Genomic DNA, 24,646 nt, shown 5'->3' on the forward strand with positions numbered 1-24,646 from the left:
TCAGATATGCTTGCAAAGAGGAAGAAGCACACTCCAAAATGTGAGTACTGAATAAGTACTTACTCGCAGGAAGCCTCCTCATCCCTTCTCCCTCTGTCTCTTCAGCAAGGACTAGATTGAGTTATAAAGACGTGACTGATGGTGCACTGTGCTTCCCAACCACAGGTCCTGCAGCATCCCAGTGGGATGGCGTGACTGGAACGGGAAGTCTCTGCCACCACGGCACACAGAGCGCACCACCATGGTGGTGCACCAAGGAGGTACATCTGGCCACTCTGTACATGTCCCCAGCACATACCATGATGCTGTCAATTAACCCGGTGTAAGTTAGATGGAGCTCATCCAGAATAATATTGCAAGAGTGGGACTACAAATTCAAAATACTTCCATCTTCCATTTTCAGTTGGTTTGCTGTAAAAAGGCATAAGTAACCAGTGAACAGGCTTGTGTCGAGTCTTTTTGTAACCCATGGTACTAAAGCATATAATAGCTCATGAAACTGATCTCTGAGAACACCATGTTACATTAGAAAAATCTAAAATATGTTCTTGTAGTCATGAATTGCACCAAAGTTATTTAGCTTAGAAATGCTTTTCACAAATTAGCATTTATTATAAGACTGAAGAGAATCAGGACTGAAAGGTAAATCGGGGAAAGCAGAAAGCCTATGGTGAAAAATAATCCCCTGAATACTTCAGGCAGCTTCTGAAAAAAAAAAAAAGGTGCTAATGACTTAAAGAATCTTAGCATATTAGGAAGAACTAATTTAATTTTCTGATAGTGCAAGCTTTTGTGAGACACTCCATTAGCTAATTGAATGCATTTAATTTATTTAGTTCCAACTTGGATGACTTTGTTTTCCTATCCACCTTCCTATGGTGAAAAGCAAATAAAATATTTCCCAACAGCGAATTGCTGCTTCTTTGCTCAACAATCAATTTAAACTAGGATTACTTTCCAAGCGCTTAATAAGGTGTGTGTTTTATGAATGCTTGACGAAAATGACAAAGCTGCAGCGCTGCCTGATGGCGCTGGCTGCCTTCCAGCGATGGACTGAAGACAGACACCATGGGATCACAGGCTTTGTGGAAGGCATTTTTATGTTGTAGCCTGTCACCAGGCTACAAGAGTCTCAACAACACACTACTGTAATAACCAAAATAAGCAGTAAGTTGATAATGACTTCCAACACCCAGCAAGCTGGGAAGCCCACCCGTGCCGTAGTCTAGAGAGCGATTATAGCTTTTGAAGACCAGCTGGCCCATCTGTTCCCAGTGCTGCTGCTACTACCAGCAATGTGGAGTTCAGCTTGGAGATGCTGCTCACGCTTTTCAAGGGTCTGTCTGTTGCACCCAGTTGAGCTGCCGGCAGCTGTGGCTGCAGCGCTGCTGCTCCAGGTTGTACAAACAGGCAAGGGGAAAAAAGAAACTGTCTAAAATGCTGTGAGAGCTCCTTGTACTATGGGACACTGTGAAGAAGTGTCCTGGGGGCAGCAGCTTCTGTTTGCAGGGGGAGGGAGGAGAAGGCTGAGTGCAGCCATGTCTGTGTGTCTGTCTGCCTGGCCTCGCCCTCCTGCAGCACCCTGCTGCTCGCCACATCTGCAGCCATGCAGAGCCGCCGTTACGTCTGCTGAGCAGGGGCAGGACGCGTTTCCACAGCCCTGGGAGCAGGTGGGCATGCTTGGAGACCCACTGTGACTGTGAATGTGATTCAGTCATCACCTGCTGCTTCCCAGGCATTTCCCATTTCCAGTGGAGATCATTGCCTTCCACTCATTAATTTACTGTATTTCCCAGTGGGTTATTCTTGGGGGAAGGAGAGGAGGTACAACAAAACTCCATGAGTGGCCCTTCTCCATAAATGTCCTTAGTCCTTTTCACTGCTCTGTGTTTTACCTAGGTCTCCATTATGAGTGCCTCAGCATCAAAGCTTCTGGTCATTGTGAACCTCTTAAAGTCTTACATATTGTTGTCATGGTGTAAGTTCTTTTCACATGCGTGGCTTTTCTGGAAGACCTCTGCCAGTCTCATAGAGCTTTTTCTACTGTCACGCTCCAATTTGTGTAGCACATTCCTAGCTGAAGATGATTATTGCTAATTATTACTTTATGAACCTGAGATTTCTTTCAAGATGCATTAATCAAAGTAACTGGAAAAATTAATTCTCACTGAAAACTAAATGGGGTTCTGTGAAACAGGGCTCTCTCTTCAAAGGGGATTAAATATTCCCCAGAGAGCTCTTCTAGCTGCTTGAAATGTATTGTAGTTTAGCTCTGGAATACTTATATTGACTTATAAGAAAACAACACTGAATACTCTATTCTCAATGGTTTTCTGCAGCAGTGGGTGCCAGCAGTAAGCTTTTGTTACATCTGTTGAGCCTCAAAGGCAAGTATGTCAATAATTTGCCTATTCCAGGAATCCTCAGAGAACGTCCTCATAGGGCAGTGATTAGAGCAAATTTAAAAAAAAATAATAATAAATGGTTACCATGGACTTTGGTACCGATGTGTTGTTCTATCTTCAGCAGCCTGTCGAATTTCTCCTCTCTGTCAAAGAGAAACAAACAAAAAAAAAACTATGGTAGAATGTTAACCTTAAGGTATATATGCCTCTGTCCAATAGTACTGGGAAGGAAGACTAGGTTCATTTCCACCTGGAAGATTAAGGTAGAGGTATGACAATGAAATTATGTGAAAAATAACAATTGTTACTAGCTTCCACATTGTGCAAAGTTTGCAGAGACAGTGAGCTTGGCAGCAGTTTGACTCCTTTGAAATTTTGAAAATAATTATCTAAATAGGCAATAAAGTGTCAGAGAAATGCCTTTCTACAGGTTTGGTAAGCAGAGGAAGAACTGTTGGAAAGGAAAGGAATTATTTAAAATGCATCTAAAGGTCACAAATAGAAAATAGGAAAAGGATAAACCCCAGTCTATGCCAGACTGTACCGCCGAGATCATAGGACATAAATGCAGTCAGGATAGCAAGTATCACTGTAAGTCAAGGTTCAATCTTCAGTAACAAGCTGGTTTTTAAACCTAACTTGCTTGAGTGAGATAACCATGTATATTACATTTGTCTTGGGGAGGGAAGCAACACAGCACAGCGTATATGTTTGTCAGCAACACCTACACCCTGAGTAGTCTTTATTTGAATTACTGTCATGTTTATCTGCAGGCAGGACTTGGACCATATGTTGGGAAAAGTATTGGTACAGATAGCTGAATCAGGGCTTCTCTGAAGGTCAACAAAATAAGGTGGCTTAATTGTCCTCCCTGACTTCTCTGCTTCTTGGCCTTATTTGCTCTATGTAATTGTTCAAGTCCTGTATAATCAAACAATAAAAATGTCGGACATAGACAAAGCAGTGACAGTTGCTTAGGCAATTTGTTTTTCCTGAACCCACAGAATTAAAGTTGTTGAAGTTGTGGCTCGTGATTTGACCAAACTGTACTTAGACCAGTAGCGAGGCAAAGGCTTTGAACTGGCCCATGACTTCCAGTTTGTCTTCACACTCAGAATTGTTCTTCCCTTCACCCTTGCTATCCTGTTCTCCTCTTTCTCTTTGTTCTCCTTAGGACTGTACTAAAACAATTGTGTCTGTCTTGTGGCCTCCTTCAACTGTTGCAGAATTTAGATGTGCACTTAAAAAAATAAGCACCCCTGTTCCCAGCCAAAGACTGAAAAGAGATCTCGTTCTACGTGCGAAACAGTGCTGTAGTTGCAGTACCTAGTGAGTCTGTGCATTAGGGAAAAACTGTGCCTGGGAAAACAGCATTTCCCTCGTGCAGGTGTCATAGCCCGGTTAGAGACATTATGAGAAGGCAGCTGAGTGTGGATGTTGGTGCTTGGACCCAGGCGTTTAGGTTTGTCCCCTTTGCTCAGAAGGAGAGGGACTTGCCAGCACTCCTGTGGCTGCCAGAACAACTTGCAGTGTGGAGGACATGGACCCCCGCTTCCTGCCCCGGGTGCTGCAGGCTGGGCCAGGGCGGGCTGCAGGCAGCTGCCCCCCCTGCAGCCCCCAGAACAGTCTCGGCTGACGTGCTGTGGGACAGCAAGACAGTCTGCATGGGGACACCCATCACAGCAGTCACTGGGAGTTACATTTTTTTTGGTGTGTGTGTGTGGTGTGTTTTTTTGGGTTGGGTTTTTTTTTTTTCCCCTTAAAAAGACATGTTGAGAGATAAGAGGGGCATAGACCAGCTTCTCAGAGATGTGAAAGGAAATAAACTGAAGTTTTTCTGTGGTTTTACCTGGCAGACATGAGCAATTCAGCGTACAAACTCTAGTAAAAGGAGCAGCAGCAAATTACTCTTTAAAACCTTTAATTGGTTTTGACTCCACTGTACCATTTGCACAAAATGGAGATGATTCCTGCCTTGGGGAGGTATAAGCTCCCAGGTCACTTTTGCCTATTACAGCTTGAGAAACAGAGCTCCACTGAGCATATCTACTCCCTCTGTACAAGCTGTGTGTGTTCAGGCCCAAGTTCACAGAATCAAGTGCCTGAAATCAGTTGAATCCGTATTGCCTTCAAGGTCAAAGGCACAAGGCCCTGACACCACCTACCCCATGCTTACTTTTACTTGTCTTGACAGGCAGCCTCGCTATTTCTAGACAATGCAAGCAGCATCAAGGACTGGGGGATCTGGGCCAAGTGTGAGGTCAAAGCTGACATGGAAGAGCAATTAGATAATCAGCTTCTGAAATCAGTGGCTTATTAAGCATATGTAGCCCAGACGTCACAGTGATTGGCACATAGCGCTACTGATGCCGAGGGGCTGTTTGCTGAACCAGCAGCTTCTTGCTCCAAATACAGGTGATATTTAGGAAGAGCAGATGATCTGCCTTCAGTCTCTCCCCCTGCCATGGCCATTAGGGGTGCAGGGCAGGTTAAGTTGTCCTCTGGGTTTGATTTGGCCCATGGGTCACAGTGCAAAGCTTTTTGCATTAGGAGAGGGCTTATCACTACAGAAGCATTTAGGTTGTTTTCATTTGATATAAGCTTAATCAAATCGGTATTCTAAGGGGTTTTGTTTTCATGGGCCTAGCTGTCATGGAAACAACAACAAGCAAGAACAAACCAGAGTAAAAGTCAGACAAAAGAGGCAAAACAACTGTTTTGATCAGTAACTTTAGAGAATGGTGCTCATTTGGTCTAGCAGGTTTATCAGGAGTAAGGCTAGGGAAGCCGACTGCAGTTACACACAGCAAGCCGAACTCCACACACATTGCTGACCATCAGAGGTGTCCCGCACTGGACAGCATGGTCAGGCTTAAATATGCCCAACGATACGAATATTGTTTCCAAGTCCCTCTTGTATTAAAACAAAGTATGACTCTTGCTGTCATATAAAATCTTCCTTGCTCTTAGTAAGCGCTTATGCAGACCTATGAATGTGCATGGCACTTCACCAACCAGAGAAATTGCTTCCCTGCAGTGATTGCTCAACAGGGGGTGAGGGCAAGGACTTCTTGTGGTGAGATTGCGTAGCATGAAAGGCAGCTAGCTTTGGAGATGGACATGCGTAACCCTTCTGCACTGCATTGGTTTTCACTCCCTAGCAATTACGAAATAGGGCTGGGTGTTTATTTTTGTAATAATTATATTTACTGGAAAGCAGGAATGATATTTATGAATTAGAGCTCAATTTAGCAAAACTTTCTATTGGGAAAAAAAAATGTTGTAAAACCAGTTGCAAAATGTCTTTTGGGGGTGATGGTTTTGATTTGGAGGTGGTTTTTGGTTGTTTGTTTGGTTTGGGTTTTTGTTTTTCATTTTTCTTTTTCTATCTTGAAGGAAAAATAAGTGGTTTTAGCATTCCAGTCCTAGAAAAATATTTTCTCCCTTGTGTGTTCAAGTTCATTGGCCAAATACAAATAACAGGTTCTTTCATACTTTTCTGTGGCTACAAAGAGAGTATCTGTTCTGTCTGTCATTTTAACTAAGGAATTTTCTTTGCAGTTATTCAAGCTGATTGTTGTCTGTCTTCTATCTGAAGGGCTATTGTATTCTTTATTGTGAAAATTCACTATACTAAGAAATAATATTTATGTCTCTACAAAGACATTATTTAAAACATCATCTAGAAAAATCATCCTCAAGAAAACAAAAGCATTTGTCAATAAAGAGGGTGCATTTGTTTGGTGCAATCAAGGAAACATAAATAAGGGTTGCAAAGTGTCATCTCTATGGTGACGGCATTAAGTCCCTTGTTCAGCAGGCAGTGTGCTTTCACTTTCAGAAATTTAAGGGTGTTCACACGGGCAGAAGCACTGCAAGTTAAGAATTACCACTTTGCATGATATGTTTGAAAGCATTATTCTAATAAGATTGGGTGTCTTGAAGACGGTTAGAATATCTCAACAGTGTCTCTCTGGTGTAAGGGAGAGTCAATATAAACTCTGAATTTTAGCTTACAATTTGTTAAAATTCATATGATAAATGATGAGCTGAAAGCTTTGTTTTTCTAATAAAATGTTCTAAAAGCTATTTATTTTAACTTCACTAAGGAGTTTAAATTGTTTTGATTTCAGTCTGCATTGAAAGCAATATCTGAAGACCAGAAATGAGAGAAGTTAAATTATTTGATGATGTTTAGCTATTTGAGAGATTTGGAATCCATGTTTGCTATTGATTTTACACTAAGAAAATGGTCCAGAAACATTTTAGAACCAGAAAAAAACCACTTAGAAATACAAAGTAGACCATAAAATCTATAGACTATAAAAAAGAAACCCCATTGAATACTGAGAGTTCATTCTATATTGGAGAGTCCATTGATTAATAGATAGCTGATAATGGAAAGAAACCTGTTGTATTATGCCAAATTTAACTGCCCTTTGCCACATGGGGAATATGGGGGCAAGGCAGGAGGACCTCTGGTCACCTGTGCAGAGCTCAGCTTATGGCCAGAGCTGCAGAATGTGTTGGGCTGTAATAGCACATTTTGTGCCATAATTTAGAGAGACCTAACATCCCCCTTCTCTGCTATTAAAATCCAGACTGTGTGTTGGCACACAGCAGTGCCTCTGTGATGTACCTGCTCACATCGGACAAGTTTTTCCTAAACGACTACTGCTTCCTTACAACACACAGCTCTGCACAAACATACCAAAGTGTCCCTTAGTACTGCACATTGGCACTTTTTTGTTAAGAAGGAAGAGAATTCAGATACATATTGTTGAATTAAGAAAAATGATATCATGAACCTAATGTATAGTTATAACAGATGTATACCCATACATGGGTGCTATGGATATGTGTAGTATCTATGCACACCTGTATTTGTGTTTTCACAAGTTCAGACTCACACCAGATTTGTTTCAGCAGGAAATGTTTTTTGAGTAATGGCAGGAGATGTTAGCCGATGCAACAGTTCTTGCCAGGACTGTATGTATGTCTGTTCAGACTTTGCAGAGAAATGATCAATGAAGGTTCAGAGTTTGATTTAGAAAGATGGTGTACAGCAGGAACACATAAAGGGTGTCCTCGGGGTTCAAATGAGGCTGTCTGAATGCTGCTTTTATCTCCCTGCACCACACTAAGTCACAAAGAGTCAGTCCCTAGAAACTAAGGACTTATCAGCATCATACCAGCTAACACTTCCTTTCAGATAGATCTGATACAGTTAGGCTTCTTAATTTCAATTGTTAGTTAACTCAGACAAGTAGCTCCATCCACTTAATACACTTCTACCTCCAGCTGCTTTCATGCCATGCTGCTCAATATATTCCTTCGTTTGTGAGCTCTGAGTAGGGGAAAACAAACTGAGAGTTCCTTCTCTTCCTCTTCTCTGCTTTCAGGTGGGAGGATCAAACAGGACAGTCTACCCCTCTGTCTTGCTTTTCTTCCCCCTGGGGAGTGGGGGACAATCTGCTGTGTATTTGGGAAGAGACAACCAGATCCCCATGAGGACCAAAAAGGGCAGCTGTTCAGAGCTGATAACCCAGTGGGAGGTCTTTTCTACTCCAAGACAGCTACAGATTCAAGGTAGCCCTGTGACTTTTTTTCAAAGGTCCTCAAGAAGCACAAAAGACCACTTGAAACTCAGAAGTTGGTTTTGCATGAGCATATATTAAGTGAAGGCAAATTTTGTAACTGCAGGAAACTCACACTGAAAACAGACTCTGAGAGGTTTGTGTGCACACCTAACACTGCTTGCTTGGTCCATGTGGCATGGGTCCTCTCTGCAAGGTTCACTCCTGCTCCAATAAATTTTCACCAGCTTCCTGCATTACAGCAAATGCTACACATTGTCCTTTGGCTCCCCCAAATTATTTTTCTTTCCTTCTCTTCAGTAGTCTATGCATCTGCTATTCCCAGCAGTCTTCTAATCCCAATTATGCCACAGCTTTCCAGTTCCAAAGATTTCTCATTTCTATTTGCTTTTTCTAGCTGTCTCATTCTGTCCTTGGGAAGCTTCCTCCCTGCCAAGCAAGCTCATTTGCTCCCAGGAGGGACCAATTTCCCTTCCCCTCCCTCTGTCTACTTAATGAGTTACATCTATTTTCAACATAATGTATAACAGACAAAACCCACTAATAACTTACATACTTTCTCTATTTTTGGTGTTTTAAGAAGGGTATACTTGGAGGGATATGCAATGTTCAATGTAGACACACCACAGCTGAATCTAAGAGCATTTTAATTCTTGAAAAAGCTTGTTTTAGGGGGAAAAAGAAAAAAAAAAAAAAAAGTATTTTTTTTCAAACAGCCCTAAAAAAATCAAACCCCTAGCCTATTTTGGGCTTCTAAAACTACTATGCAATAAACATGTGATCATATGGGTATATATAATATTGCTGTGTGAATTTGCACTTGTACGTATAAGAAAAATGTGGTGTATATCATATTTACATATTACAAATATTAATTGTTTCAAGAATCAAGTTGTAGGACTTTTTATTATAACCCAATGCAAACAGAAATTCAGCTGTAACTCGATGTGTAAGTAAGAGGTTCAGAATGAGGACATAGGACACGTGTAAAGAGGAGTAAATTCAGGTGTCTGAAGTTTATTATCTGCTCCTGCACCCCAAGCCCTGCCTGAAGCTGATAATGTGCAGGTTTGCAGTTACCTGGGCTCTTTCAGCATCTGTGAGCACATAAATCCTGTATGATTCTGATCACACAGAGGTTGCAAACCTGTTTCTTTGGTTTGGGAGTTGGCCAGGCGGGATCACTTGATGGCTCATGTCGCGTTAGACCTCGGTCCCTCGAAGCGCTCTTCCTGCATCTCTGTCTACTCCAGTCATGTGGAAAAATCCAGCCCAGAGCCACTCAACCCTTAAAAGCAGCTGTTGTGTTATGTTAAGTAGGATGCTTTAGTCAGGTTATTTTTCAGGCAGCTTCATCCACCTGGGAGCCTGACTGTAGGCAAACTGTTACAAAAACATTTCTTGAAGCTTCTGTAAGCCTGGGCTGATGTTTTGCTTAGCAGTTTTTAATTTAACATCTTGTTCCTTACTTAGTCCATGATTAATCTTTGCCTTAATTGTAATTCAGAATGAAACTGCAAAGCAGAGCACCACTTTCTTCTGCCTTCTGCAACTCAGGTAATTTAATATACAAAGTTTTCCTCACCTTAATATGTGCTCCACTCTGGAGGTGTCTCCTGGTGAAATGGCTGAACTCCTTTGCACCCCACCCAATGTCGCCAGGGTAGGAAGATCTGCGAGGTGACACGTGTGACGGACAGGGCGCTGGGCGCCACAAGTAGTTAACGTCGCTGGTCCCCTCTATTGGTGGAGATGTTGCTCCTATGTAGTGAGTATGGTCAGGCTTCCTTGTTCTGTGATCACGTATACCATCTGGGCCTTATAGACAGAAAAGAAAGATAAATTCTTTATTTAAATTATTTTTGCTCCTAACCTATTTCAGTACTCTTTATTTTCTTTTATCTTACTTATAATGCAACAATTTTATATAGCTTTTCCACTTCACAAGAACATTGTACTTGTTATGCCTTTTGTTGGAGTGTGTCTCCTGGAGTGGAGGTCACATATGGCTTTTTTTCACTGAAAAAATCCTTTTTGCTGCCCTGAAAATCTGGCTATTGAAAAAGTGGCATGAAACGAAACAAAATTCACCACCTTCTTCTGGTTAAAAGCAACATTTTGTTATTTTTTATTAGATAACTACCAGTTACAAGGGGGTTTCAATTTTTTATATAAACATGTTTGGGAAGTGAATATATATTAGCAGAAGATATGACTGTAAAATGGCTTTGGTTTACTAAATTAAGTCAATATAGGTATTCTAATACAGAATTAAAGTGCCTTTAATTAATTTTAATTGATTTCAGTGTTAAGTTAAAATGTCATTGAATGCAAAGTCACTTTGAATAACAAAGCCCAGTGATTTTAAGAGACTCTTCAGATCATTCAGAGATGTGTCTACAAGGAATTTTAGTGAAGAATTAAGAAAGTGTCTGAATGTATGGAATGAGATGCTGTTCCAGCTGATCAGGTGCAAATCCAGAAGGCACAGTACAAGAATTACAAAGTGAAGCCATACTCCCCATTGCTGGTCCACTGAGCCTTCAGGTGGGACATCTGGCTGGGAAGCATGACAGCTCCCACCCAGTCTGAGTACCTGATTTTTCCTTGGTTGAAACTCAAGATGGGACAGGATGGAGACTAAGGCGTAGAGCTGACCTCAGAGTTTCACTCATGCTGAGGTTCAGCTATAGCCCCACCACCACTGCTTCACACTCTGTAAAATGGAGGCAATGGTGCTCTTTTCAAGGGCACTGTGAACTTCAAAAGCTGCTGTTATAGGCTGTATCAACTAAAAACAAATAAGAAAATCAAGTCTTTAGAAAACTGCTTTAGCAACAGAGGTAGCAAGAAACTTAACCTGAGGGCTCATGATTGCAAGCTGTGTCTCTTACCTGTGCACACACAGCAAAGGGTGTTATTGGAACTCATAAATCACACAAGTCCCTGTAACATCCATTTACAGCCTGAGATTAGTATTGATATTTTTACTGCCAAAACTGAGGGTGGTTAGAGCTCGACAGCATTCAAAAGCAGATTCTGCCTTAATGTTTATTAAAAAGGAGTTGGATAATAGCTTAAAAAAATACCCCAAATTTAGTATGACTAATTTGTTAAGATCACAATTGCTTGCGAGGGACAGTCTTGTTACCATTTCCATTATCACCTCTATAACTGAGATTTTTTAACAGTTCAGCCATTGCGTATCATTTAGCCAGAAAAACCCCGCACAGGTTTCCAGCTAGGGAGGGAATATCTGTCTTCCATGTTTGTGAAAAAAATGTCAAGCTGCAGAAATATTTCATTGTTATAGTGCAAGACAGGTCTTTGGGCATCAACCAGTGTTCCTTTCGCACCAGGCTCAGCCTGAAAGCTTTGTCACACAGAGGGATTTTAAAGCACAGTGTGGGTTCAGGCCTCTGGAAAAGCCACAAGCCATGTTTTTTGTTAAAAGAACAAACTATTAGAAGCATGCTGACAAAGTCTCCTACTAGAGCAGCAGCTGATGATGCCAGACGACTCCATTGTTAGTATAGATTTAAATCAATTCCCTGCTGCTCTACTGATATTTATGCTATTGCTTTAGCTAGTAGAGCTGTATTGATCCAGGCTGAGGATGAAAAAAAAATCATCCTCCAAACTATCATAGTTATCAGAAAAGTAAAACAAAGGTGCAAAACAGGAGAGTGAGTTTTCACATGGAGAAGCCATTGAAAATGGATGAAGCAAAACAGGAACAGAAAGGAACTCAGCTTGTGAAACACTTGGGAAGTAATTCCAAAATAGTTTCTATAATTATATGTTAATCCAGCTGAAATTTCACGTGTAGATAGTACTTGACTCCTATTCCAAGGCAAGGTATTAATTTCTAAGCTATATGCTTTCTCAGGATCCATATTAATAGAAAATAGATCACTATGTACAGAGACAGCGGAAACAAAGATCACTCCAGTTCAGTTCAAACTCAGGTTAGCCTCTCAGTAAAGGCTGCTGAATTTGTTTTGACTGCATTGCATTAACAGAGCAGAGGACCTTTTTAAACTGGATTCAGTTCTATTCAGCATAGGGCTAAATTTTAAGTGTGGTTAGTCCATGCAAAGGTTCCTTTAACATCATATTGGTACTTTCAGCATCCTGGAATGAGCAGCTGATCTCTGAGGAGCAGGTACTAACTGAGCCTGCCTCTCTGATGCACAGTGTGCTTCCAAGGCCTCTGCATGATAGGGTCCTGCTAATTTATTACATTTTTTACTGTTAATTAAACGTGATGGGGAGGTGTTCCTAAGATTGTTTCACTAATCCACTTCACAGCAGAGACCCAAAACAGTCACATCAGCACAAGTGCAGAGGCAGTGGACTGTGTCGTAGGTGCAAAAATAAAAAGCAGGAACCTCTTAAATCAACTTTGCTGCACGAAAAAATACAGCTTGGAACTATGTCCTGATTTTTCCATCAGGTTTATTATTTTCCAACTTCATAGTCTTGACTCTCATGTAATTGTACATTCCCCTTTCCAGAGAAGAATCTTCATTAATTACGTGTGTTATTGTTCTGTCTGGGCTTCAGAAGAAACATTGTATTTAAATAATCGGTAGAAATTGAATTCTAATTTAATAGAAAACCAAGCAGTGCTTCCCACAGTGTGATTAATACTCTGTAAGGAATGCCTTCTTTTTTGTCACACAGAAAGCAAAGTTTAGACTTTCATTCTTCCTTGTAGCATGAGGGAAAGGGTAAACAAAGAAAATCAATTATAAATGTCCCATTAATAAGGGTGAAGATGGAATATATCTGTCACTGGGAAAATCCCTGGCTTGATTCCTGAGGGACTGCCTCTCAACAGTTTTGGCTTAGCAAAGGCGTTGGAGCAGGCTATTCTTGGTCAGATAAAGAGAGGCGCTGCTGGCAGCACACACACTGTGGAGACTTAAAATGTCTGCAGTGTGCTCCCTGGATTGGACTAGATGCACTGATTCTCTAGGCACAGTGAAAGACATATTTATTTGATCACGGTTCTGGAGAAAGCTGTGGGTATATTCCCAGAATGATGAAAAGGGGAAGAGAGGATGGTAAGAGTGTCAGTTACTCAAATAATACTGAGAATGTTTTTTCTTTTTGTTTCACTGTTACTGGTGAAATATTAATTGTAAGCTAGGCTATTTAATTTTATTTATATCAATGTAAATAAATAATCATATAAATCCTAGCAGTCTTACTTCCCAGCATGCACATATGCTAGTAGGGTGTATTTAAAAGCACAGAGAACCAAGTCATTCCTAAATACAGAACCATTGCTTGAATTTACAACACCCTTTAGGGAATGTGTCCTCCCACTCCCTGAACAACAACAGAAATAGTTCATCCTAGCGGCCAAACAGTAGCTTCCCGATTACAATAATCTGACCATCTGAAGCTGGTGGTCAGGATTACTACTCATAGTAGATACAGTTAAGCATATCTTGTGCATGATTTCAGAGACTTGGGGTCAAAATTGGCCTTGTCACCCTATGATGAACATCTTTAACCTGACCTAAACTATATAAGCATATAGGAAATGCCATGAATAGTGCCTGGTATTGCTCTGATTAACTTTTTTCAAATTAATTCCATGTGTGGATTTGCTTTTTCTGGAGTTGCCGGTTCCAGTTTAACTGGAACATCCCAATTGCTTTCCAGCATAAAATGGCCGCAGCTGGTGTTATCTAGGAGTAGCTATTTCATGATGGTTTAATGAAAAGCATAAGCAGGCCCAAGATGTGTGTTTACAACAGAACCTATTAATTTCCACGCGAGCTGACGGTACTCTGTGATTTGCAGGGGGAGTGAGTGGCCCAGAAAATAGAGCCCCAGGGCCAGCGATTTTGAATCAGTGAAGGAGGTTTTGCTATTCTGTCTTAAAACTGGTAAGTCAAGCCAGGCTGAGTGCTAAATACTAATTTGTGAATGAGAAATGGCAAAATAATGAATAGTTTAAGCTAACTTCAAATGCATATATGTCGTTCTGACTTATTTTACTTCCACTATTTTCTTCAAAGGATGGAGAAAGTTGCAGCATCATAAACTGCTTTCCATATTTCATCCATTAAATATATCTCATTCTGATAAGCATCAAACAGCAGTCAGTAAACAGAGGAAACTGCACCTCACTGCTGCTTTTTTGCCTTTTTTTGTGCCTGTCTTTAGAGAAAAAGATATCTCAGCCTCCTGAGTATACCCATGCCAATGATGTTCACCTGCTTGGTATAGGAATTCACCCTCTGAGAACAACCCTGAGATCACCATCTAATATGAGCCACCAGCACTGGGTGGGATGCCACAGGCCATTGCTCTGCAGCAGCTCCAGCTCCCTTGACCTGCCTACCCAGGGCTGCCCATGGCACTGAAACAGCCACTTGTCAACCACCTGGTAAAATGGTTTGGTTTTTTTTCCTGGTTATTTTTAACACAGATCAGTTCACTGATCTCATTTTCCATGTGGCCTTGTGGGGCAGCTTGGGGAGAAACAGTTGTGCCAAAACAAACAGTGTAAGATGGGAACAAGTGGCTGAAGGTCAGAGCTGCTGAAGCCAGTGTCATCCCAAGGAGGAAGGCATGTGAAGCAGTGCTCCCACCCCGGTGCACACATGGGTGTAAATGCCTTTGGGTTCCTAGGGGGGCCTGAGTGAAAACTGGGAGCTACAGCAATTAGCAGATGAAATCACAAATAGCCCATCAATTGCAGTGCTTATGTAGAGTTCAGACTCTTGTACAGTCGTCTCTCATCTTTAGTACTTTCCTTCTTCATATATGTGTTACGGAGGCAAAGACAATGGAGCCCATAGACACAAGAAATATAATTTTAATTCCCCAGTTTGATATCTTCAAAAGGCAAAATGTATCACCTGTGCTATACTTCAAGTAGTATTTAACTCTCCTTTTATTTGCTTAGCTTTTTCTTCTAAATTTGATTAAGAGCCAGGGACTGGAAGACAGCAGAAGAAATAAAAGCAAGCTGAAGCTGTACCCTCCTGTCACCTGCTAACAGTCATTCAAGCAGTTAATCAGGATCCTCTATGAGAATGGCTGAAATGATATAGTGAAGAAGTCCTGCTTGGTCAGGTTTAATATTAATTTTATCATCTTTACTTCCTTGAGAAGATGGTTTCTGAGGCTATATGAGAAGGTCAAACCCCTTTTGACCTCAGGGTTGCCAGTTGGATCAGGAGCTCAGTAGAAATTCTAGGACACAGCTGTGGAGGTATGTGAGCATGTTATTTTTAAAAAAATTGAATCATGACGAGAGAGTAATATATTTTGCTCAAATCAGAACCAAGAAACTTACAGATACTGTTAGGTAAATAAATCCCATTTTATTTTAAGGAATTATTTAAAGGTTGTTGTTGTTGTTGTTTGGTTTGGTTGTTTGTTTTTAATAATCTTCTAATATTTAAACCACTGGAAATTAAACTAATCGTAGGCCTATCTGGGATATTAGGAACTTGAAACATAGATGCCTGGCTCTTTATCTTTAGAGTCCTACAATGCATACAAATAATATGCTAATTATGAACCAATCTGCCAACTTGTAAATCTGCAATAACACACTTTCTCCATTACATGCAACAGAACTCTATAAATAATCAGGTGAAATTTACTTTTCCCTTTACGAGCTATCAGTGTCACTAATAGTAAGCTGTGCATTCTCGATTAGTGATTATGTTGCTGCGATTAAGTTACTTCTGGTGCTTTAAAAATAACCTTGCCTATTCCCCTTAACTCAGAATTGCCTGGCAGAAATCATTCACAGGAGCAGCGCCTGTGTCACACAATGCTGTTGCAACGTTATTGGATTAAGAACAGTCAGCAAGAAGAGGCCAAAGCACTTTCCAAGATTAGTTTCTCAGGAAAAGTGCTTTCCCCAGAAAACCTATGCTCCTAGGAGAATGTAATCCACCATCTACTGAGAGTAATAGCAATCTTACCACGATATTAGATAAAAAGGAGGGTAGAAAACCCTCTTAGGACAGCAAGTAGCACAGTAGTTGGATTGAAATAGGTTTATCCAACTTTACATTTTTCTGAAATTTGCTCTATTTTTTAATGGTATTAACAACGCAGCAGAAGAGTTGAATAGGTAAACTGACAGGCTGGTTTTGCAACTGGGTGATGTTTATACAACTTAGTGTAATTTTACTACTATGTGTTCCTTCTGATAAGGAGTGAGGATGGTACCATGTTAACTCATAGCGAGCTGGGAACTCAGCACGACCTCCACGTGCTCTGTCACCTATGGCTTGAATATTGTATGCTATTCTAGTTACTCATTCTTACCAATCTCATGAAATGGTCTATCAAAATGAGTAAAGGTACTAGAAGTGGTTGATGTGAATGGACTTATCTACCTGTGTCATTCTGTTAATCTTAAGATTTGAAAATTAGCAGCAATCTGGAATTAAAGACAATGTATTTCACTCAGTATTTTCAGGAAGTCTAAATAAATTTTATGTCTTCTCTCTCAGAAATGGCTGAAGAGGCTGTAGTGGAGAGCTGTTAAATAATGACCTTTCTGAAGAAGGTGAATAAGGAGCAATTGCAATGTTTCATAAGCCCAAACCTAGAATTAAATTGCTAGGAATATATTTAAAACATCAAAGGAAATTCTTTTTTCATGCAGTTCTGAGCTAAATTGAGTCACCTTTTGCTGCAAAGAAGTTACAATGCAAAAACTGTGAATGAGATTTAAGATCAGTTCTGGCAAGAATACTAGATTTTATGAATTCTTAATCTGACCCCAAACTGCAGTTTTTATGTTGCTGTGACTTGTACTCAAATAGCAGGAACTACTGCTGTATATAACTTGAAGAGCATATACTCATATATCCAGTACAACTGAAACACATATACTGTATTGTAACACAATTTATACTATCCAGGTACTGTTTCAAGTACCTTGGCATTTAAGGAAAAAAGAGAGTACCAAAGTACCACTTGTACAATTACTGTTTAATTATTACAAGATAGAAGTGCACTGAAATGTATCAGTCTCTAAATTTGTACTATTTGAAAACCATTATCATTGTGAATTTTTATACAGACCACGACTATAATTTAAAAGCAGACTTCAAGACAAATTCAGATTCATTTCATAAAGGTACATATTTTTTAGTCCATCAGTTTTATTCTTCAGTCTGCTCTTTTATACTGGTGCATTTGAAATTCAAGCAAAGCTGTAGTAGAAAAACATCTCTGTAACCGCTGTTAACTAGAAACACTGAGAAATCCTTGCTGGCTCTCAGCAGGAGGTTTTCGTTTTGCCCCTTGAACCAGAACCTTGTTCTCCTCTTGAATACTACCAGGGCTTTTTCTTCAATGTGCAGGTGCAGGGCACACTTTTTAAGTAATCAATGAGGACCAGGGAGCAGAGAACAAAAGCTTCCAAATTGAAAAAGTATCCAGTTCGTGTTACTGTCTCTGGGTGTGCATGTGTGTGCCTAGCACACAACGAATAATAACCTTGTGGTTGAAAAATACCCAGATACTTGATGTGAAAAATGTAAACAATAAAAGTAGGCTTTTTTTTTTTTTTCCTCTGTTTTGGCATCCAGCTATCAAATGAAACAAAAACTGTGGCACCATTTGATGTATATTTTTGGCCATTACTTAATCTTTATCTATGCTGCTTCTGCTTTAATCACCAATCTATCATGTTAAACAAGGGTTCACTGGACAAACACCAGCTGTTCAGATATGCAGTAACATTGCCCTTCCCCTCTTCCCATAGGACCTGCAGTTCGGCTCTAGGCTGGAGCAGCATCCCATCCGTGCAAGGGGATCCCATACCCCAGCGCCATCACCTACCCGAGAACACCACCCTTGCCTCCACCAGTGCTTCCCGTGCCAAGGCTCTGAGGGGCAAGGAGGGCATGCTTTGGGCTCCCCTTGCCCGGGAAGGCTCTAGTCCCTGCTTCACCTGGGCTCCTCTGGTCACCACCATGGTGGCCGTGGGCTCTCCCTCCCCACGCAGGCGCTGAGGACTGACGTATTGTGACATATCGTCCCCTGGGTTCTGCGAGTGTTCCTGGTGGTGGCCTGGTGCTGAACCATATTTGTTTACATGAAAAAAGGTGGCTCCTGGTCAGCAGTTGTGGCTCTTCAGGATCTTCCACTCCATGAAAATGATCTGAGGGCATGCAGGTCTTTTCCTAGAGTTACTTTTCCTCTGGTTCACTCAGTAGTTTTCTTCTTTTTTTTTTTTTTTTAAAATTTTTTTTTGTGCTGACAAAAGATACAGAAGAAGAGAGCCCCAGACAAAAGTCTGGCTGGCATGCCTGTCGGAGCTGCCTTGATTTCTGCCGATCCTCCAGCTGCTGGTTCCATCTGTTGTCTCCTGTTTTTTCTTTCACTTGCAAACACCTTAGGGCATGAGCCATTTCTACATGTTGGAATCCAAAGGGACCCGTATGGTGCAGTGCAAATCCTCAGTGCTTCAGCAGTACATACAATATTAAAAATGCTCAGCAAGAGATTTCCAGTGTATTTCCAACCACGTCTGAAATAAGACTTCAAATTAATGAATAATCAAGGGTAGCACAGTGTTCATGAATACTCTAGTTAAACATGTGGCAGCTCCGATTTGTGTACTGAGCTTTTTTTTCCTTGTCCTTTTAATAGTTTTCTTTTTCCCAGCCGTCCCTAAAGGGCAGTATCTGAGTGTTTGGTTGGTGATACTTGCCTGTGCACGCTTGCTGGCAAATGCTGATCTTCTGAATAAGAACTGAGCTGGTGGACACTGGCTCTGAATCACCAAGGGTTACTTGTTCAACAACATTTGGCTCCTGGCTCCTCCTCTTGACCCTCCAGCTGCTCCTCCCAGTGTGACTGTTCTTGGTCTCTCCTCCTCTTCCCAGTCTGGTGTCTCCCATGTCTCACTCCTCCTCCCTTTTCCAACAGCCTATTCTGCAAGCCTTTCAGTCAAATTGTATTGTGCTCTATCATGCCAGGGTGGGAGTGCACCCAGTCTCTGCTGGGCATCTCCAGTGTCTGGGTACAACCTCCTGCTGTCATCTGCAACAGTCATCTGCAATGGTGTGCCACACTACCTCGCAACGAGGAGGCAGCACACACACAGACAGGCTCAGAAGCTGGCTTGGTCCTCAAGCCCTTATCTTCATGGAAAAGTTTAGCTGTTTAAAACACCAGTGTAGTTGAAGAGGTGTTATGATGCTACGCTTGTTAGGTCTGCTTATGTTGGTATTCATCTTCATACAGGAAGGGGGATAACCTTTATTTCTCTTATCTGTACACTGTGCAAACTTCTTCCACAATGTGGAAGATGATGAACATGTATGAATGATGAAAGTAAAAGACCACTCTTCTAACTGGCATGGTTATATTCTGTATAGAAAAAGCTTAATAAGTCACAGAAAGATAAAAGATGGGAAAATATGACTGCTGTGTAATTGCACTACAGATTAAATCATATGACTTCAAAATTTTCAACAGCAACAGGAACAGTAATGTCATTAGAAAAGTCTACGAAAGTACATCTAATTTTGAAGAAGCCTCCTGGTGGACATCAAGACTTCCTCAGGCCAAACAAACAAAACAAGCTGTCTTGCTAGAGGGGTCTTTTTCTGAGATGGAGGGACATGTGAGGCAACACTAGAGCTGCAGCACACTTTCCACTTTTTCTATCTGCTTAGATTTAGTAGGGTTTTTTTATTTTAAAGCAGAGGTCCTAAATGAACGACTGTTATAGCTGGATGCTGCAATCTGTCAATACAAGAACTTGCTGCCAAGGTTTTTGCTGAAAGGCTGTGTTAAAAAAACCTTATGTGTTGCTTCCTGAAATTTAGTGGTAGCAGATATTAACAATGCTACTTATTTGGTAACAATGCCGTTGTAAGTAGTGTGAAGATGGTAAAGCATGGTGAAGACTTTGCTCTTATGTGATTTTCATGCTTCCCAAGGTTTGACTCTGAGGATTGTGCTTTGTCTGTCTCTATGCAGTGTGGGTTTGTGTGTTCTGTTTTTTTGGGTTTTTTTTTCAATGAATGACTATGTTTGTCTGTACTTAAGGCAGGTCTGAATTTGGTTGAAAAAAAATCCTGGAGATCTCAGGCAAGTTATTGATTTATTGGAGAATTTATTGGCTTTGTCCACATTTAAATTACTTCTCTCAAGCTGAAGTTAGGGCAGCTACACTGGAAAATGTATCCAAAATAACAGCCAAATTAACACAGGTACCAGGCTCACCTTTGCATGCTACAGATCTCTAACATCACTGTTTCAAAGAATCATAAAATAGTTTGGGTTTGAAGGGACCTTCAAAGGTCACCTCGTCCAATGCCCCTGCAATGAGCAGGGACATCTTCAACTAGGTCAGTTTGTTCAGAGTCCCGTCCAGTCTGGCCTTGAATGTTTCCAGAGATGGGGCATCTACCACCTCTCTGGGCAACTTGTTCTGAGTTTGTTTATTTTAAGAGAGCAATAGCTAAAGATTATTGCAAATGATAGAAGGCTTTAGTATGTTAGAGAATAAAATTACTTCCAGTTGCCAGTCTCTGTGCTGCAGGTTTCCATCCCTGTAGTGACTGATTGGCTGCCACATACCCCCACCAAGGTGAATAGTGTTTGCTTCAGTCTATGGTGTGGCATGTCAGTCTCAGCTGCCAAGATTTTGGGTTCAGATGCCAGGCTGGAACAGCTGAGGTGTAGACACATTCTCTTCTGCCATCCCTGCTGCAGTGATGGGGATGTCAGGCAATCAAATGCTGAGATTAGTAAAATGATATACCATGGTAGGAAAATTCGCCAGGCCTCATGTGTTGCATCCTGAACACTTCTGTGAGCATATTCAAAGTATTTTACTTTGGGTTTTGGTTTTTTGTTGTGTTTGTTTGTTTGTGTTTGATGGGTATTGGGTTTGTTTTTTGTTTGTTTGTTTGTTTTAATTGCAGTGGCCTGAACTCCTCTATAAATTACATTCCAGTGAGGCATGGTAGACCTGGCCTGTTCTCCCCAGGCTCATGGAGCGAACTGTAGGAAGATGTTAACATCCCTGAACAGAACTCTGAAGTAGATGACCTGCAGCCACGTTAATTATTGATCATGTTAGCAGTTGCTGAGTTGTGCTAAATTGATCTGTGGCAAGATAACGTGAGTTAAAAACCACTTAAATATTTAATTCCGGGCTCTTTCTATATGGCAGGAATTTGAATGAAACGCTACACATGAGTCATGACTGGAATCAACCTTTCAGTAAAGATGAGCTATCAGAATAAAAGGTACTATCTAAATGTAAATTGTGCTTTATTAAGGGAGAAATCTCTTGCATGTAAACATATTAATGGAGGACTGGAAATCTTTCCAGATTAAATTCTCTAAATATATGATGATAGATAGAGATTTTCTTGTTATTAATTCAATTCCTACATATTTTACTTTAATTAAACCTTGCTGCCTCCAAGGCAGCGCACAAAGCACTGTAGGGAGAGACTGAAAGCCTGTAGGAAGAGAAGGAGGACTATTGGCTGGAACTCCGTATGTTTGCTGCAGCATTGCAACACTGTACAGCTGGAGCACAGCTTGAGTGAAATGAATCTGTAGATGACTGGTGAGAGGAAGTAAGGGGGTTAGTTCTGACATCGGAGATATATATACGTATGTATGTGTATATATCAGACAAAAGAATTTGCTGATGATTCTGCACAGGGGCTTGTAATACCGGGGGAGGACTCAGGGAGCCAGTGCCCTGCATGTCAGCAGCACCAGTTGAAGTGCCTTTGACAAAAAGATAAGTACCGTTGAATACAAAGGTTGGCATCACTCCACCTGAAGAAGAACCACTCAGACCTCCTCAGCATGCTCTGATTGTACCGCATTGCCTCACAAACTTTTCGAAGGACTTTGTGGTATCATTAATACAGTTTGGAAGGTCAGCATGCATTCTCGGTTGGCTTAGAAGCAGCAGTTCCAAATAAATCCTTCCCTGGCTTCTCTCAGCCTCTCCACAGAGGAACATCCTTAATGTAAAGCAGGCCTGGTCCTGAAGTAGAAATGTGTTTTATTTCAGCATTATAGTGCGTACAGGCCAGAGTTATCTGTAGTGAGAAGTCTTCTGCCTACTGCAGTTTCTTCCTTCCCTTTCATCTCACTTCATTCCTCCATGTACCAGAGAATACTTTGGCAGTTGAGGGAATTTGTCTTGTTTTTTCTCACCCTTCACAAAGGCTGTCCTCTGCTTAACATGCACATTTTTGCCTTTGGAGCCATTTTCCTCCATTGGCCCTCTGAGCTGGCCAGCTGCCAAACAGTAGGGTGAGCTGCATGAAAAAGCCTTGATCATTGACAGGCTGTCTTACATTTTCTTTCTTGTATTCAAGATGCAGATGGATGTTATTAGAAAGGTTTTTACTTCGAATGTGCATGGCTTGTCCACATGCCTGAGATTAGTGCTCAATACTCATCTAATGCGTTTCATCCTCAAAAGGGCTTTGCAAGCGCCAGCCCTCAGAACCCCCCTGCAAGGTAGGTGCACGTGCTTTGTTATGTGCCTTATAACAAGGAGGTACACATGTTAGTAACTTGTTCAAAGAGGTATTGCACAGTAAGCATTATAAAGGAAGGAAATCTTTACACTTTCCTAATGTACCTCTGTGATGTTTCCTGTCTAAAAAATAAGATTTCACCACTGCAGCATGTTTTTCCATATGAAAGAAGTGATTTGTGACATCAAAAATTAAAATGTATCTCAGGTTAGAGTACTACTAGCTAAATATGCAGCATTTCTAAAATTTATGAGGCCAAATTTCCTACTGCACTGAGCTTCAATTAATCTAGCAGAACGAAAGCCTAAGGGGATCATCAAAGAGACCCAAGTTTGATAGAAGATTTGGAGTTCCTGCCTCAAACCATACTTCAAAACAGAGGGAAACGATTTTTGGAAGAGTGATGAAAAATGCCTGTCTTCTCAGTTGAAAGGAGATTTCAGGATTTTTTTTTCTTTAACTGCATGATTATAATTAAAACAGCTACAGTAACAGCAACAGTCCCAGCATGAACTCACTTATTCTGAAAGGTCTTGTAATATTTTATCTCATTTTAGTGAGGGAGGGTGAAATAAGATGTTGCTGTGAAAGGTATTTTTATAATTATGTGTGCTCATTGAGCTTTAACTGGCATGACTACGTTGGCAGCTTTACTTTGCACAGACAAGCCAATAAAAGTTTAAAGTGTCAACCGGCATACATAAGGTGGCTGGGGCCAAGATCACTGTGAGATGTGGTTTCTAAATTGGGTCGATAAGGCCTTGAAGGGTGTCTAATAATCATCCTTAAGGGCCTTTGTAGCTCAGTGAGCCCCAGGGCCCGCAGAGGTAGCTGGAGGAAATTTGCTTGGAAAACAATAGTCACCTTAGCCCTGTAAGGTGAGGCTGTGAGATGGTGAGGCTCTTGTCCTGAATATACCAGCTCCTACCAGGCCCAGGGCTGGTAGGAGTCTATAAGCACAAGGATTTGCTTTTTAGACATATACCTTCTTTATGCTTTCTGGGTTGACAACAGGTTGACAACAGCCTGTTTAGCTCGTCTTAAGAAGGGTACAGCTAGATAGGCTAAAGTAAATGTTTATTTTAATTCTGCTCCATCTTTCCTATTTTGATTAAGCTTTGTTTTCTTTAAGATTATTTATTTTAATTAAGTAAATAATAGCATAGTTTTGTCCAGTAAAAAAGGACTCTGCGGCATCTCAGAAAATACACTGAGAATCGGTGACCTAACCCTCTGGTGCATCTGAGAAGACTCTCTTCTCACCCTGCATTCCATAGGGTGAAGGAGTGGAAGAGAATAAGCTAGTTGTTCTTTTTTAATTCCAAAAAGGCATCCTTACTTGTTTTCCAGAATAATTCTATATTCAGATCTCATCTCCCTCTTGCTGCCCTGGGAAAGGTTTCTGGCCACAGAAATTACTCTGGAGAAAAGGGAATTATGAGTTCTTTACTGGTTTTCTGACCACTACTGAGTGTTTCAGGTGAATTCAGAGAAGTGAAGTGATGGGCAAATTTCTGAAAATTATTTTATGGGAAATTACAGCTGGAATGAGTTATCACATTTTTATTGATGCCACATCTGTAGCCTTTAATGTTAGCTACTCTATTTCACTTTATAATCATGTGAGTACATTTGGGCCAATTAAACATTTTCAGTTGCCTTCAAAAGAGTTGCAGATGCCTGCTAGAAGTTGAAGATACCATATGATTCAACCTTAAACATTTGGGGCAAAGAGATGCTCTATCAGGGCTATGATGTACCTGCATGGTTTTGATGAGAAAACATTTGTATGCTCATTGCAATATCATGAGGTGTTTATGTTAAAATCTCAAAGCTATGTAATGCTTTGGGTACGTTCAGTACTTTTATTCATCCTTAAAATTTACAAAACCAAAGATTTGCAAGTGCTGCAGAACAGGTTCAGGTCACCTGTGGACTGTTTTTTTCAAATGCCGTCACATCTCCATCCACCTACAAATCCCATTCTTACTTCCCACAAGACTACCCTTGGAGGTGTCAGGTGCAACCTGACTCCCACATGCACAGATCTTTTAAGATCTAACTACAGTAGGAAAATACTTCCACTAGTTTCAGTGTTGCTCTCCAAGTTCAAATC

The 24,646-nt window shown here is 40.9% G+C and overlaps 1 protein-coding gene across 3 annotated transcripts in view; it reads left to right on the forward strand.

The window, feature by feature from the left end:
* FNIP2 (folliculin interacting protein 2) overlaps positions 1 to 23,031 on the forward strand; it is a 95,572-nt gene extending 72,541 nt beyond the window's left edge. The window contains exons 21-22 of one of the 3 annotated variants that reach the window (XR_014183871.1): positions 166 to 322; positions 22,366 to 23,031. The gene's annotated coding sequence lies outside the window, so the exon portion shown is untranslated. Of the gene's footprint in view, positions 1 to 165; positions 913 to 20,972; positions 20,993 to 22,365 lie in introns of those variants that run through there. The other 2 variants (XR_014183872.1, XR_014183873.1) reach the window with 2 other exon arrangements.
* The last annotated feature ends 1,615 nt before the right edge of the window (positions 23,032 to 24,646 follow it).

This window comes from Streptopelia decaocto (assembly GCF_964273445.1).
Source record: "Streptopelia decaocto genome assembly, chromosome: 4".
NCBI classification, from domain to species: Eukaryota; Metazoa; Chordata; class Aves; order Columbiformes; family Columbidae; genus Streptopelia; species Streptopelia decaocto.